Here is a 14,725-nt window from a genome sequence, read left to right on the forward strand (position 1 = left end):
CCCCCCCCCCCAATAAACTCTTGAGCTAAGATTTCTTTAGCACCTTTGTTCACTCAGTCAATAAGTGTTTAGTGAACACCTACTATGTGCCAGGCTCTATGCAAGATGCTGGGAACTAAGTGGCCCTTGGCCTGTTGGACCTTAACAAAAACCTAGCCCAGTTATCAGCTGTTTGGCTTTACCTGACAGAGACTCCTTGTGTGTCAGAGCAGAACTGCCCCGTGGAGTTTGCAAAGCTGTGGTTGTTCATAGGCCATCACCAGGATTTTCTTTAGCTGAGTTTCTGTGTTGGTTCCTTTCAGTTATTAGCTAAACCCTTAACCGTATGTGCTAGCCAATAACTCCTTCTTGGAGCTGACAGTTAACTGTACGCTCATATTGCTCTAATCAAATTCTCATGAATTTGGAGCATGATACTATTTCCGCCAAGAAAATTAATGAGCAGGAAATAATAGACATAATACATAGGGGTAGGTTGGAAAGAACAAAAGCAAATGCTTTGCTTTCTCCCCATTTGGACACAAAGCAAGGAAATGTGAAAAGGAGAATCCAGCTCCTCTGAGTTTTTAACTGCCAGTAGCAGACCTCACACTCACCTCTGTTACCTGATAATACTTGGCCTAATCATACGCCAGTGAACTTTATTTCAAGATCAGGCTGTCTATTTTACAGGACTGATCTCCTTCCAGACTTCAGATGGAAAATGTCATCCCTCCTGTCAACATTTCTAACATTTAAATTCTTAGGATACCAGAGATACTCCAAAGAGAACAGGCAGAGACTGACTATGTGTACATATGACTCCCAAACACCACTGGGAAGAAGCAAGAGGAGGTGCCTCCTGAAACATTTTTAATGGAAAAGTAGGCAAATAAGGGAAAGGGGGGTGGGATGACAAGAAGCAGAAAGCATTTGCTTGCTGAAGGGTTTTATGGGCGGATTTAAAAGAGTAAGACAGTAAAGATAGAATATTTAGGGAGGACATTCAAGTGATTGCTTTGATATGAGTATTTGAGAAAACAAATTTTGTATTAACAGGTACTTCGCAAACAGAAGATTCTGGGTTCCAGCTTCTCTGTCAAACTCACCTCAAATAAACTGGTACATGTTAGGCTACATTTGCCCAAGTGGGTGTATTTTTGTTGTTGGTAGTTGCTGTCCAGATGCCTCTGACTCATGGTGACATTACGTATGACAGAAACAAGTGCTGTGCAGTCCTGGGCCTTCCTCATGATGGCCTGCTATGCCTGAGTCCCCTGGAGCAGCTCTGTGTCATTCCACCACACTCAGGGCTTTTCTCATCCTTACTTGACCTTCTAGCTTAACAAACATGATGTTCTTATATAGTGATCAGTATTTTGGGATCACATGTCTAAAGTAAGCAAGCCAGTTTCTCACCACCTGTATTTCTAAGGACCATTCTAATTTTATTTCTTCTAAGACTTATTTGTTCATTGTTGTTACAGCCAGTGGTATAGTCAAGTATTCTTCATAGTTCAGTATTCAGTACTATGCTTTGAATGTGTCAGTTCTTCATCTGTCTTCTTTTTTCACTGTCCAACTTCCACATACAGAGTGTGTTTAGGACGTCCTAAATGTAGATCCTCTCCAGGGTTCTTTCACAGTTCTCTTGTCCTTCCCAAACACTTTCTTATTCCTAAAAAATAATTTCTGAGGACGTCTGTCCTTTAGCCCTACTCAATGTGGCAGCCAGAGAATGAATATCACTTCATATTAAATGATCCACCAAGTTATTATGTTTAAGTGTATGAACGTCTCCTGTGATTCCACATGCCTGAATGCTCCTTAGCTGATGCAGAAGAAATTCCTGTGGTGGTTTGCTGTGAAGACTCAGCCGCTCTTTGGCCAGCATGCGGGATGAATGCTTTGATATGATTAGCAGGACTTACTGTAAATCATGAAGTGCTAAAATTAAGCATGACTCTGGCCAATACAAGCGAAAAAAATGTGTCCTGCTGACCTCGGGACTGTCCACAGACACACAGTGAGGCAAGTATCAAGTGGAGCAGAACTCAGAGAAGATATCCTCTCAGCGTGAATGTGGCAAACATCCAGAGTGAACATGTGAAAAGGGTTGGAAGAAGATGGTGGTGGCCATAGTCCTCATTGCTATGAAACGTCTAGGAGAGGGCGCACTGTTTTCTCTTGAGGCTGACACTCAAGGACACTCCTGTAGAGAAGCTGTATTTGTCACAAAAAGAATAACCAGTATTTTGGCATTTGAACTCAAGCAACATAGAAGAAAATGAGACTCTGTGAAAGACCAATCAGAGTCAATAGGCAGGAGCTGGGCGGTGGCAAGAAGGACGAAATACCCAAATTGAGACAATTTACTGAGGAAACGGAAATTGCCAATAATTGCTTCAAACTGAGGACATGTCTCTGGGGGGTGGGGAGAGGTGAGGTACTTGATAGAAAGAAGGGCCAGCTCAGTGTTCATTGTGTTAACTTTGAGCAGCTGGTGGGGCCTCTTGGTGAGAATGCCTCAGAGACAGTTGGATAGATTACTGCCCAGAGGGAGACAATGATGCTGGGATTTGCACGGCCATTGGATACAGCACATGGGTTTGCTTTTTTTTTGCTAACTTAACAGGGTTCAGTGTGACCTTACTTTTGACTGCTTACGGCATGCGACTGAGACTGAGCCACAGCTGAGAAAGTTTGCAAGAGGTTCACACTAGGTAACAGATCAGTGATGCTTTGCTAACTAAAAATAGGGGTGTGATACATGGCTTGCCTGAGGCTGGCTTGTACGAGACTTCTGGGTTTCTATTTATCAACAGACTCTGACTTTGGTGCAGCTACAGTGCATGGGAACCATGCGTATTTGCACGTCAGCCGAAGACTGTTCATCTGACACAAAGCCATCAGTAAATGTTGAATTCCAATGATAGGATATCAATGATGCTTACGTTTCCATGGCAGGTGTGACTGAGGAACTCCAGAAGCATCATGCAATTGTCCGTGTAACACTGTAATGAGAATGAGACAGGAAGGGGAAGAGGGCATTTGCTCATGTCACTGAGGGTAGTGAAGACACAGGCTAAGTGGATTGCCCAAGATCAAACAAGAATGACAATGCGAATCCTAGTCAGCCTGCTAGTCTTTCTCACCTTTTTCAAAAACTGGAATCTCTCACCCTGACCTCATTTCCTGATGATCATTTAATGATGTCCATTGAAACCTATATCCAGCGACCATCTGCTTAATCCAATCTCAGGAAGCTTCTAGCGAGCATTAAATGGATGGGCCAGTAAGATCACTTTTTAAAGAAAAACAGATCTTTAATAGGAAACATATTTTGAGGTTCCTGGGGGTTTGGGAGATTAAAAATCTTTGGATGATGATTGAATTAGGACTCTGTGTGTGTGTGTTTGTACACACTAGTACACATGTACGCAAGTACCCTTGCTAAAAGAAAGAAAATCAAACTTTAAAAAATAACCCTAAGATTTGAGATCACATGCAGAATTTCAGCATTGCATTCCATGACCTACCTTAGAGGTCCTTTGAGATAAAATTAAAGAGAGTTTGCCATAGGACAAAACACATAAATAGGCTACAGACAGAAGGCAATGGGGAAACCCATCACCAGACAGACATGTGAATGTGGAGTTGGAAGTGAGGAAAAATGGCAGATTGCCAGTGCTTAGGAGAACAAATGATGCCTTTTAGGCCCTTCAAGCCTCGGGCAGAGAGGCTTAAAAGGCCACGATGCTAGTAATGGTTATTGTCAAGACTAGATTAACTTTAACAGTAATAAAGTAATGAAATGTTATCGTCATTTTTGAGAAGGAACTTTCTATACATGTTTTCATAGACAAGATCATTATCTCAAAACTTCTTTGGGGGGGGGGAAACCTTAAACAAGAAAAACGAGAAATAAATTTTAAAAAAACAAAAAAAAGTAAAAAAACCCAAACCCCTTTTTAAGGAAAAAAGTACTACAAAATGACAAATGTATTACTTCAGACTAATTCTCAGATATTTTATAGGCCTATCTTCATTACTTCCTTTCAGTTTCCCCTACTCATTCTCTAATTCTACATGTATAATATATATTAAGGGAGCTCTGGTGGCTTAGTGGTAAGGAGTTGCCCTGCCAGTCCAAAGGCAGGTGATTTGAGTCCATCAGCTGTTCCATGGTAGAAATATAGGCTGTCTCCTCCCATATAATTTACAACCTCTGAAAACCTGCTGGACTGCACCTAACAACAACTATATGTATAAAGACCATATTTATTAGCAATCCTGTCATTGACATTAAGAGTTAATACAATTTCTTGAAGATGACAGCACATCTTTTATAGAAAAATAGATGCTGGTATGAAACTCCTTCCAAAATACTTAATTTCTAGTCCTTCACTTTCTCTGGAGAGAAAGTGACCCTTCTTTATTATTTTAGAAATATATCAGAGATAACAGTAATCTTGACTATATTAAAGTTTAGTTCTAATAAGAAAAGTTTAAAACTTGTAAGGTGCTTTTTTTTCCTTTTATGTTTTGACTTTGAATATTTATTTAAAAAAAACAACAAGACTAAGATATTATATATTAAGCCACCATTTAAAAGTCCATTGAAATAAAATGTCAAACAATTGGAAGTGAAAAATTAGAGTGTCAGCCATTTTCAAAACCTTTATTGGCATTTATAGGATACTGGTGGTTGAGTACGGCTTGTTGTTGCGTGCCGTCGAGTCAGAACCCAGCCATAGCTGACCCTGCAGTTGGCTTTCAGAGGCAGTAAACCTCACAGGAGTTTGCTCATCTTTCTCCCATGGAGCAGCCGGGGGGATCAAATTGTACCTTCTGTGTTGGTATAATTCATATACAACATTGCAGACTACTAAAAAATTGGGTGTTGTGAGTCCACAGTAACTCATCTCCTCCTATAAACCTTCACCAGGTCACTCAGAGTCAGAATGGACTCTGAAGCAATGGTTTCGTTTTTTGGTTAGTGGTTCAGTCGTGGACATTTTACTTCTCATGAGGCAGAGCTGGTTCTGATCCTAGTCATGTACCTTCTGCACAGATACCCAGCAGTCAGTCACTGAGTTGTTGTGACGTTTAGAAGACTTTAGAGGAACATCTAAGCTACAATGGAATTGCAAGAATTGGAGCGATTGAAAAATCAGTCAGTGAAAACCCTATGGATCCTAATCGTCTGACCTGCAACCAATCTTGAAGATTGAGTCAGAGGCTGGCTGGCTGGCAGGAAACAGCAACAATAGCAAACAGTATTTGTCACTTATAACACAGGTGTGTCTTACTGACATTATTTATACTCCTGTCCCATCCCACAGTAGACTAAATAGTCTCCTGTGGAATAGCAGAACTCTAAGATAATCTAACAGACGTTAGCCTCATCTACATAATGTCTCACCCTTCCATCAAGAGACTGAGAATAGGGAGCCAGCCCATCTGGGTGTGCACCTAGGGAGCTCTGGTGGCCTAGTGGCAAGAAGCTGTGCTGTAATACTGAAAGCATGCTGCTTGAGGTCACCACTGGCTCGGAGGCAGGAGAAGGATAGGCAGTCTCCTCCCATGCTATTATCTGCCTCTGAAAACCTGTTGGAGGGTCAGCTATGAGTTAGTTCTGACACAACGGTGTACACAACAACAAGAAGAAAAAGCTATTTATGCATGTAAGCCTCATCTACGTCATATCTTACGCTTCAATCAAGAGACTGGGAATAGGAAGGCAGCCCACCTGGGTATGAACCTTGGTTAAATTCACACAGTGTGTAATCCTGGCCACTGACCTAATCTCTTTGCACCTCAGTTTCTTCATCCATCAAATGGGCGGAATGCTCAAAATAACTTTATTTAGTTGCTGTGAGGACTGTACGGGGTACTGAACTTACACCTCTGTCTTTACAGTGTGTACTAAGCCTTGTTCCCTGATACCACCATTGCAATTTTAACCATTATTAGTGTTTCCTGTTATTCAGGGTTTATATTTCGGTATGAGTCCCTAGCTCTCTGGAGAGTTACCGTGGTCTTAAGTTCCCTTTATTTTCATTGCATGTGCATGTTTTTGTAGAACCTACATGTTGCTATGGAAATAAAATATAACTTCAAAGGCTGCAAAGAGCCACTTGTTTGTTTAATGTGAAGCCCTGACCATTCCAATAAATCGTTTTCTAAGATCCCTTGTTGGGGCCAGATTCAGTCGTTCAGTATCATTAGTGAGGATTTTACGGATAGACTGTGACTAAGTCAGAACTTTGATATTTGAATAAACACACTCAACCCCACTTGCATTGTTGAAAATGATTTTGGAGAGCTTAGAAGAGCCTTGAAGGAAACCTTGTCGAGCACTTAGAGATCACATCACTGGACAGCTCTCTGCCTCCTTGTTAGTTAACAGTAACTTCCTGGAGCTGTAGGAGTGACCAGACTTCTCTCTTCCTTAGGAAAGAACCCATTTTAGACGTTGGGTTTTAAAAACCAACCTCCTGAAAGCACATCCATCAAATCCTAGCATTTGTAACCAGAGCGGCTTTGGTGTTCCTTGTCCTTCGCTGCCCAGGGGCCCCACCGTGCTGCCCCCTCCGGAAGAGCCCAGGGCTCTGCATCTGTCCTGATCTCATTTTCCCATCAGCTCCAACCTGCTTCCCACCCCTCCCACTTAGGACTCTGCACTCTGCTAGACGTAATCTCATCAACTGAATCTAGTTGTTGTGGACTGGAGTGTGTGAGAGGAGAACATGAACACAGAGGTTGCTCTGGAGCTAATGGTTGAGCCTGTTAAGCTCCCAGATTGAATTTACATTTTAGCAGCCATCAGCAATGCCTTAATTCAAAAAAAGAGAGTAATGCGGAGAGGCATGGTGTCAGAAACGCTTGGGGAAACTTGTTCAAGGAGGTCGCTTCTGGTCTCCTTCACGCCTATGACATCTCTATGTGACTGTTTGGAATGTGTGTTCACTCTGAAAATAACATTAGAGATCAGATGTAGCCGACATCAAGGTTAAGGGCCTTGGATTGATTTAATGGCTGGTGATTTTAAAAATGAAAATGTTTCCTTGCTGAGAGAGACTTTAAAGAAGGCTGAAGACAGTGTGAAATACTGTTGAGATCAGTAATTAGACCCCAGTTTTCCGTCTTCATTTGCTTACTAACATCTTTGAGGAGTGTGACTTGGTCCTAACAGCAGCAGCTGTGGTTGTACATTCTGGTTCAAGTAGCATACAGTGTAGGAAGGTAGTTTGAAGAAACCTCAGGTACCATTCTAATAAGTCTTTTTATTCCTCTATCTCAAGTTAAGAGTTGACTGTTATTATGTACCCTCAAGTCAGAACTAGCTCATAGCTGACCTTCCAGTGTGATTTCAGAGGCAAAGAATCACATGGGAGGTTTACTCATCTATCTTATACAGAGCAGGTGGTGGTTTTGAACTGCATGCCTTTGAATTGGCAGCACAACTTCTTACCACTCGGCCACCAGAGTTCCCTTAAGAGTTGGCTTGGTGGCCAAGGAACTGCACTGCCAATGCAAAAAGCTATGTGATTTGAATTCACCAGCTGCTCTGTGGGATAAAGACAGGCATTACCTCTTGTGTGGTTAACTGCCTCTGAAAACCCACTGGAGGGTCAACTGGGTCAATATCAACTTGATGCGACACAACAATTTAGGACAAATGTTTTTGGTGCCACTTTCTTTCTGAGGGAGTTTGAATAGTTTGTTGTCATTGATTGTTACGGAGGACATTATCTACTTATAGTGAATGACCCCACGTGATCAAATAGAACTGCCCACAGGGTTTTTCAAGGCTGTAATTTTTATGAGAGGAGATAATTCTCTTGTAGCCTTGTTGGTTGGATTCAAATAGTCACCTTTTTGGTTAGCAGCCAGCTGAGCACTTAATTGTTGTACCATCAGGGCCCTTATATTTTATTTAGCCTCTCTTACTTTCAGGGTTTACACAATATGGGCAAGAATGTGAAACTCACAGTATTGTTAAGGTTAGATGAGATAATATAACATAGGTAAATCACTTAACTTTTTGTGGGCAATTAGTTTCTATCCCTAATAGTCCCACAGTAAACTTTTGGGACTTTAGGCTTTGGGACTATAAACATTGCATTTCAAATGAACACAGTATGTTGTTGTTGTTTTTGTACAGTATGTACCAGTTGATAATATTAAGGTAATTGTCAATGTTAACCTTCACCAAAGTCCAGATGCCATCTATGTTCTTTCTGGAAAGACAGAAGACGTGATTCACTCCACAACAGGTTTATCTGATACCTAAGGAGAGATGGAAGCTTTTAGGCCATCAACTTCTAACAAATTATGACCAACACAAGTATGGTAATTTTACGACAATTGTTACTCTGCTGGAAATTGAGAAGAGATGGCCAAATATATAATTTTCGTGTTTCAACACTTCTACACCACATGATTATCTTTACATAGAAAATAATCTTCAAACAAAATGGGTAGGAACTCTTCCCCCATCCCACCTCCTTTCTTTCCTGTTAAGTCTCTTCAAAGCTCATAGTCTTTAAGCTGTCTAGAAAGTGCTTTCAAATACTAAGGACCAAAGTTTCAAATGGCCTTCTTTCCCTGTCCTCCTATTATTTACAAGAACTGATTCTGAATGCACCAATTCCAATTTACCAGTGTAATTACCCAATTTATATGCACTGAAGTGGGCTGCCACTCACAAAAATTAATGCAGCCCCAAATACCACACAGGTGAGGCCAGTTCAAATGTGATTCTCACTTTAACACGCTGAGACCTGGTCAGGAAACTCCACCGGCTAAATTATTTTCATTAGAGCACATTCCTTAATTTAACTTTAGCGTCTCCATAGGGTGCTGATCTGAGAACCCACTGGAATAATATTTAATCTCAGAAAAGCAAAGAGCTTCAGTAAGATTTTCAAGAAAGTGATGTGATGAAATTGGAACTTTTACACGATGCCTCTGTCAGGGCCAGGTAGGATGGTTGGTAGAGGATTATCTGAAAGGTCTGAACATAAGACCGGGTCCATTGTTCATGGAAGCAATGAAGGTGCAATGAATTGAATTGTATCCTCCAATAGATATGTTTATGTTTTAAACTCTGATATTTGTAAGTGTGGCCCTTTGAAAAAAATAGAATCTTTGAAAACATCAGTCAAGGGGCATTCAAACTAGAGTTTGTTGTTGTTGCTGGTGGTGGTAGTCTAGTCCAATTATGCTGCCTCTCTGGTAGTTCACATTCACCATTGCTTCTGAGGGAGAAAAATGGGCGGTCTCTTCCTCTGTCCTTTGCAGCCTTGGAAACCCAGTGGAAAGGCAGCTGTAAGTCAGTTCTAGCACTAGTTAAGGTATCATAGTGAGAAGAGAAGCAACATGGAGAAGGACAAACAAAACAGGAATGACACGCTTATGAAGGTGGAGGCAGAGATTGGAATGATGCTGCCACAAGACAGGAAACACGGAGATTACCAAAAATGGACAAGACAAGGGGAAAAATCGTCCCCTACAGGGCCCAGAGAGAACATGGTCATCCGGACATCTTGACTTTGCACTTCATGATCTTTTACATTCTAATTTTGAACTTCAGAAAGGTAAGACAATGAACACTTTTTGTTTTGAGCCACTCAGGTTGTGATTTTTTGACTTGGCAACATTGAGAACTCAATACTGTGTTGCACTGGAAGTGGAGAAAGGGGCTCACCTGGGTGGGCAGTGCACAGGTGAGGAAGATATTCGCTCCTTAAAGACATTGGTAGAGACCGTGTGCATTCTGACTGTAAGAGTCTTAGATTGTCTAGGAAAATAATACCAGTGATCTTGTGAAGGAGACGTGATGTAAGAAATTCCTTCCAGGGGACATAGCTTGGTAATGCCGTAGTCCTTGATGGTGAGAACCATTTCTCAATGATTTCTGTGAATCTCTGTGTGTTAATATTTTTTTAAATACTTGTGTATAAATGTTTATTCAAAATGGTGGCTCCTAGTAGTAAGAATTTGAAAGCAGAGACTCAAATGGATATTTGTACACCAATAGTCATCGAAACATGATTTATAATAGCCAAAAGGGATAAATAGCGCATGCTCTTGACTGATGATTGGAAGAGAAAGTGGAATGAAATATTCCCTACAGTTGAAAATTATTTAGCCATAAAATGAATGGAATTCTAATACATGTTTTCCTATTATATAGACAAACCTTGAAAGCATTATGCTAAATGAAAGAAGCCAGGCACAAAAGGCTAGATATTGTATGATGCTACTTAAAAGAAATTTATATCTAGAATAGGTAAGTTCATAAAGACAAAAGTGCGTAAATGATTAACAAACATGTTGAGGGAGGAGAAAAGGAGGACAAAAAAAAATTGATCAGAAATATACTTAACAACAAGAGAGCTATATAATCATGAGAGAAGGCAGGCCCAGAATGGCTGGTTCGGGGTTTTGATACACGTGTGATCGTTTCAGTTTTATTCATTAGCCGGTTTAAGAGAAGCTGTGCAAACACAACTTGTTTCAAAGCATGCTTTTCTCTGACAGACTTCTGTTTGTCTGGTTTATGTATCTGGACTGTTTGTGTTTGTTTGGGTTTCTGTGCACTCTACTGTTGGCTACTAAACCAGGGAAAGCAACATTTGCTTCTCTACACACATCTTGGTTGTGGCTTGGGAGGAGGCAGGCAGGAGAGGAAGTGTTTCACCTGCGAGCCACATGGACCAAACGTTTTGAAAGTCACATTCATGAAGTCCCATTGAAGCAGGCCCGCCTTTCACCCTGGATGCTGTTCAGCAGCTGGCTTCTGCTCCCTGGTGCCCAGCGATGACAGGGGGAAACCTGGCAGTTCATCAAATGACAACCCAGTGGATTCCATCAGCCCTACAGTTACGCAACACTCAGATCTGCCCTCAGTTAACATCTATTAAAAGATGCTTGATACTAGAATCAGTTCTATTTTGGGGCCTGGCAAGCTTTTTGGAGCTCTTAGAACTACTTACCATTTCAGTAGGCAAGAATCCAAAGACTTGAGTCTTGAAATAATCGGGCTAGATTCATTTTGTTGAGTGGTCTGCAAAGAGAAAATTTCCCTTTCTCTTCTCTCCTTTCCTGCACTCTCTCTTCCCCCTCTTCCTTTTGGTTCACTGCCATGTAGACCTTGGGGCACTCATTTATTCAACAATCTGTATAAATTTAACATCAAATGATTAATGCTTTCACTGCCAAATTCAAGGAGACAATTGCACTAAACCTCCTCTGATATCAATAGCATATTTAAAAGTCTAATTTAACGGTAACTACTTGGCTTTTTAATTCGCTTTGATTTGCCTTATCTTTTGTGCATCAATTGATGGGGTTTTTCTGCCTCTCTCCCTACTCTCCACATTTGTGGGCATATCCAGACCCCGTGGAAGAGGTGGGAGTGACAGAAGGTCAGAGTGTGTCCTTTTCCTTCTGGCAAAACAAAAATGTGAAAACATAATGACCATGGCTAAAAGCAAGTTCTCAAACAGGACTGTTTATTTTCACCAGTCACGTTTGAGGAATTTCCCCTCTTCCACTTTCTGATAGGGAAAGTGAATTCCAAACCCGAGGCCAATACTTTTGAAGGTTATGGGAAAAATAAATACTTTAGTGCCTGCAAATAGTCCTTCCTTGCTACAAGAAAAATATGTTCATTAATAAAAGAAAATAAATTATTGTGCAAATACTTCTTTAACGAGAGGCAATAGAAGTGACAAGGTGCTTTATACAAAAGCCCTCCATCTATTGTAAGTGCCTTCAGTCACTAAAAAAGCTGTATTAACCCCAGTGCTTATGTGGTGTTCTGGTGGCTTAAGAATTGTTCTGCCAACCCAGAGGCATGTGGTTCAAATACACCAGCTGCTCTGTGAGAGAAAGATGGGTAGTCTCCTCCTGGGATATTTACTGCCCCTGAAAATCTGCTGGAGGGTCAGCTATGAGTCAGTTTTGACTCAGTGACATATAACAACAATACAGACTTTGTAGGGCATGACATCAACTGCTGAGGACTCTGGGAAATAGCATATAAACTGAGTGGTTCCCAGTTTGCACCAAAGACAATAAGAGGTAGTATACTCTTAGCATATAGCATATAGTATATATTTAGTATATAGGTCTCCTTTTTTCAAAGTTCTGAATAAAGAAAGGATGGAATTAAGTGGTTAGAGAGATTTGTGTCACTTTGTGCAAATAAAATTCAGGGTACAATAGTTTGTCATTTTTTCAAGTATTATTCTGATTATGTTTAGCAGATAGAAGTAACTCTGACAAATACAAAGTTTAAGTTTGTTTGATTTTTCAGGGCTATAATTGATGAAATAAATCACCTAACCTCAACCCACTGCTTGAGATGGTTCTGACACATAGCAGCCTTCCCTTGGGCTTCCAATGCTTTAAAACTTTATCAAGGGAGTCTTGCCTATCTTTCTCCATGGAGCAGCTGGTGAATTCAAACTTTCAACCTAAAACTATTAGTTACTCAACATTTAAGACTATTCCACCCGAGCTCCTTACCAGGTGAAACAGTATATGTGGAATAGCCACTCTTTATTTTGCTTTTAATTCATCACTTCCCTTCCCATTTAATTTATTTTTATCGAGCACCAGTGATCCTCCTGGAAACTCTGGAGGCATAATTCATAGAGAATGTCACTGCTGATTCAAAGATAACACTTCTCTGGTGGTTCATGTCTCCTAGTGGCTCTGCAGAAGAAAGATGGCAATCTCCTCTCATGTGATTTACAGCCTCTAAAATCCTAGTGAGAGGTCAGCTGTGAGTCAGTTTGACTCCAAGTTAGTGAGACGGTATTTTTGATGGGGTGTGTGTTAAAGATCCTACTAAGAAGCCCTTATTGTACAGTGCTTACATATTACATACTTAATTACAAATTGAGAGCTCTGATGATCAAACCCTGCATCAGAAAGCTGGGCAATAACTAAGGATGATGACAAATTTATGCCATTGAGCTGTGATGCTGGAGAAGAATATTGAATATATTGTGGCCTGCTAGTAGAACAAACAGGTTTGTGCTAGAGAGGGTGAAGCCGAGCTGCTCATTGGAGGCAGGGATTTTGAAGCTCTGTTTGACATGCTTTGGGCTTGTTGCAAGGAGGGACAGGTCCTTGCAGAGGGACATCATGCTTGGGAGGGTGGAGGGACAAGTCAGGAGAGGGAGACCCTGGATGAGATAGATTCAGTTACTGAAGTAAAGGGTGTAGGTGTGTCAGAGACAAGGAGGTTGGCTCATGATAGAGCAGGGTTCAGAGCTCTTGTACATAGGGTTGCTATGAGCTGAAAGTGACTCAATGGCATGTAACAACAGTGACAAATGTTCAAACACACTAGTAGCTTCAGAGGGGAAAAAAAAAGTCATAAAGTTAACAGAATAGGACCATTCTACTCCATAACAGCATAGGGCCATTCTACTCTCATCTGTCCATATGAGAGAGAATCTACTTGATTGTGTATTGCAATAAAGACCTTTATAGATTCATCCTAGAAAGGGTTAAACCAATCTACTCCTTGGAGGCAAGGATTCTGGGGCTTCGTGTGACATACTTTGAGCATGTGGCAAGGAGGTACAGGTCCTTGGAGAGAGACATCATGCTTGGGAGGGTGGAGGGGGTGGGACAAGAGAGGAAGACCCTCTATGAGGTGGATTGATCCAGTGACTGGGGTAATCGGCATGGGTGTGTCAGAGGCAATGCGATTGGCACAGGATAGAGCAGGGTTTAGGGCTGTTGTACATAGGGTCGCTATGAGTCACAAACGACTCGATGGCATGTAACAACAACAACAACAGTTACTGAAGGAGTCAGAATAGTTGCCATCAAGTTGACTGACTTGTTTGTCAGGGTTGAACTGTGCAGTGACTGATTTTTGAGAAAGTTGAGTTGTCAGGGTTGAACTGTGCAGTGACTGATTTTTGAGAAAGTCGAGTTGTCAGGGTTGAACTGTGCAGTGACTGATTTTTGAGAAAGTCGAGTTGTCAGACCTTTCTTCCAAGGAGCCTCTGGGTCAACTTCAACCTCCAGTGTTGTTCTCCTAAGTGTGTTAACTGTATGTACAATGTTGAGACTGCTAGAAGATTCTAAGAGAATGAAAACCTGGTTCAAGCTGTGAAAAGGAGAAATTTTTTTTTACAGTTTGGCCATGGAGTGGGGCAAGTCTATTGAGAAAATTTAGCTTAGGAGAGAGGGCTGAGCTAGGGGTTAAAAACGTGAGTTTAAAATCACAGGATCATAAATCCAGGCCAAACACAGCACTTCAACACTTGTCATAAATTATGCACAATACACAACTAGAGATGTTGAGAAAAGACCCTTGGGATTTAAAACAATGATAATGGAAAATTGGGTTGTTGATCACTATAACTGAAAAAAACCAAGGTACCTTAAATATGGCAAATATAGGGCAAAAGAGGGAGGAAATATTCACCGTCCTCTTGTGTTCATAGTTAATACTCTCGGTTGCTAATCGAAATTCTGAAAGTTCAAGTTGACCCAGAGGCTTCATGGAAGAAAGGCCTGATGTATCTACTGCCTCAAAATGGGACTGATATCAGGGTTGGGGTAAGACTGAGAAAAACTGGATAAATTGTGTATACTGCACTGAAACATATGAGGGAGTGAATAAATTAAAAGCAATGTATGATAGGGTCTTATGGTTATCAAAGGAGTCCACAATTAAGGTTGCATAGTGGAATGTACTTGGGGC

This window comes from Elephantulus edwardii, unplaced genomic scaffold (genome assembly GCF_000299155.1).
Source record: "Elephantulus edwardii isolate Elephantulus edwardi_28Jun2011 unplaced genomic scaffold, EleEdw1.0 scaffold00073, whole genome shotgun sequence".
NCBI classification, from domain to species: Eukaryota; Metazoa; Chordata; class Mammalia; order Macroscelidea; family Macroscelididae; genus Elephantulus; species Elephantulus edwardii.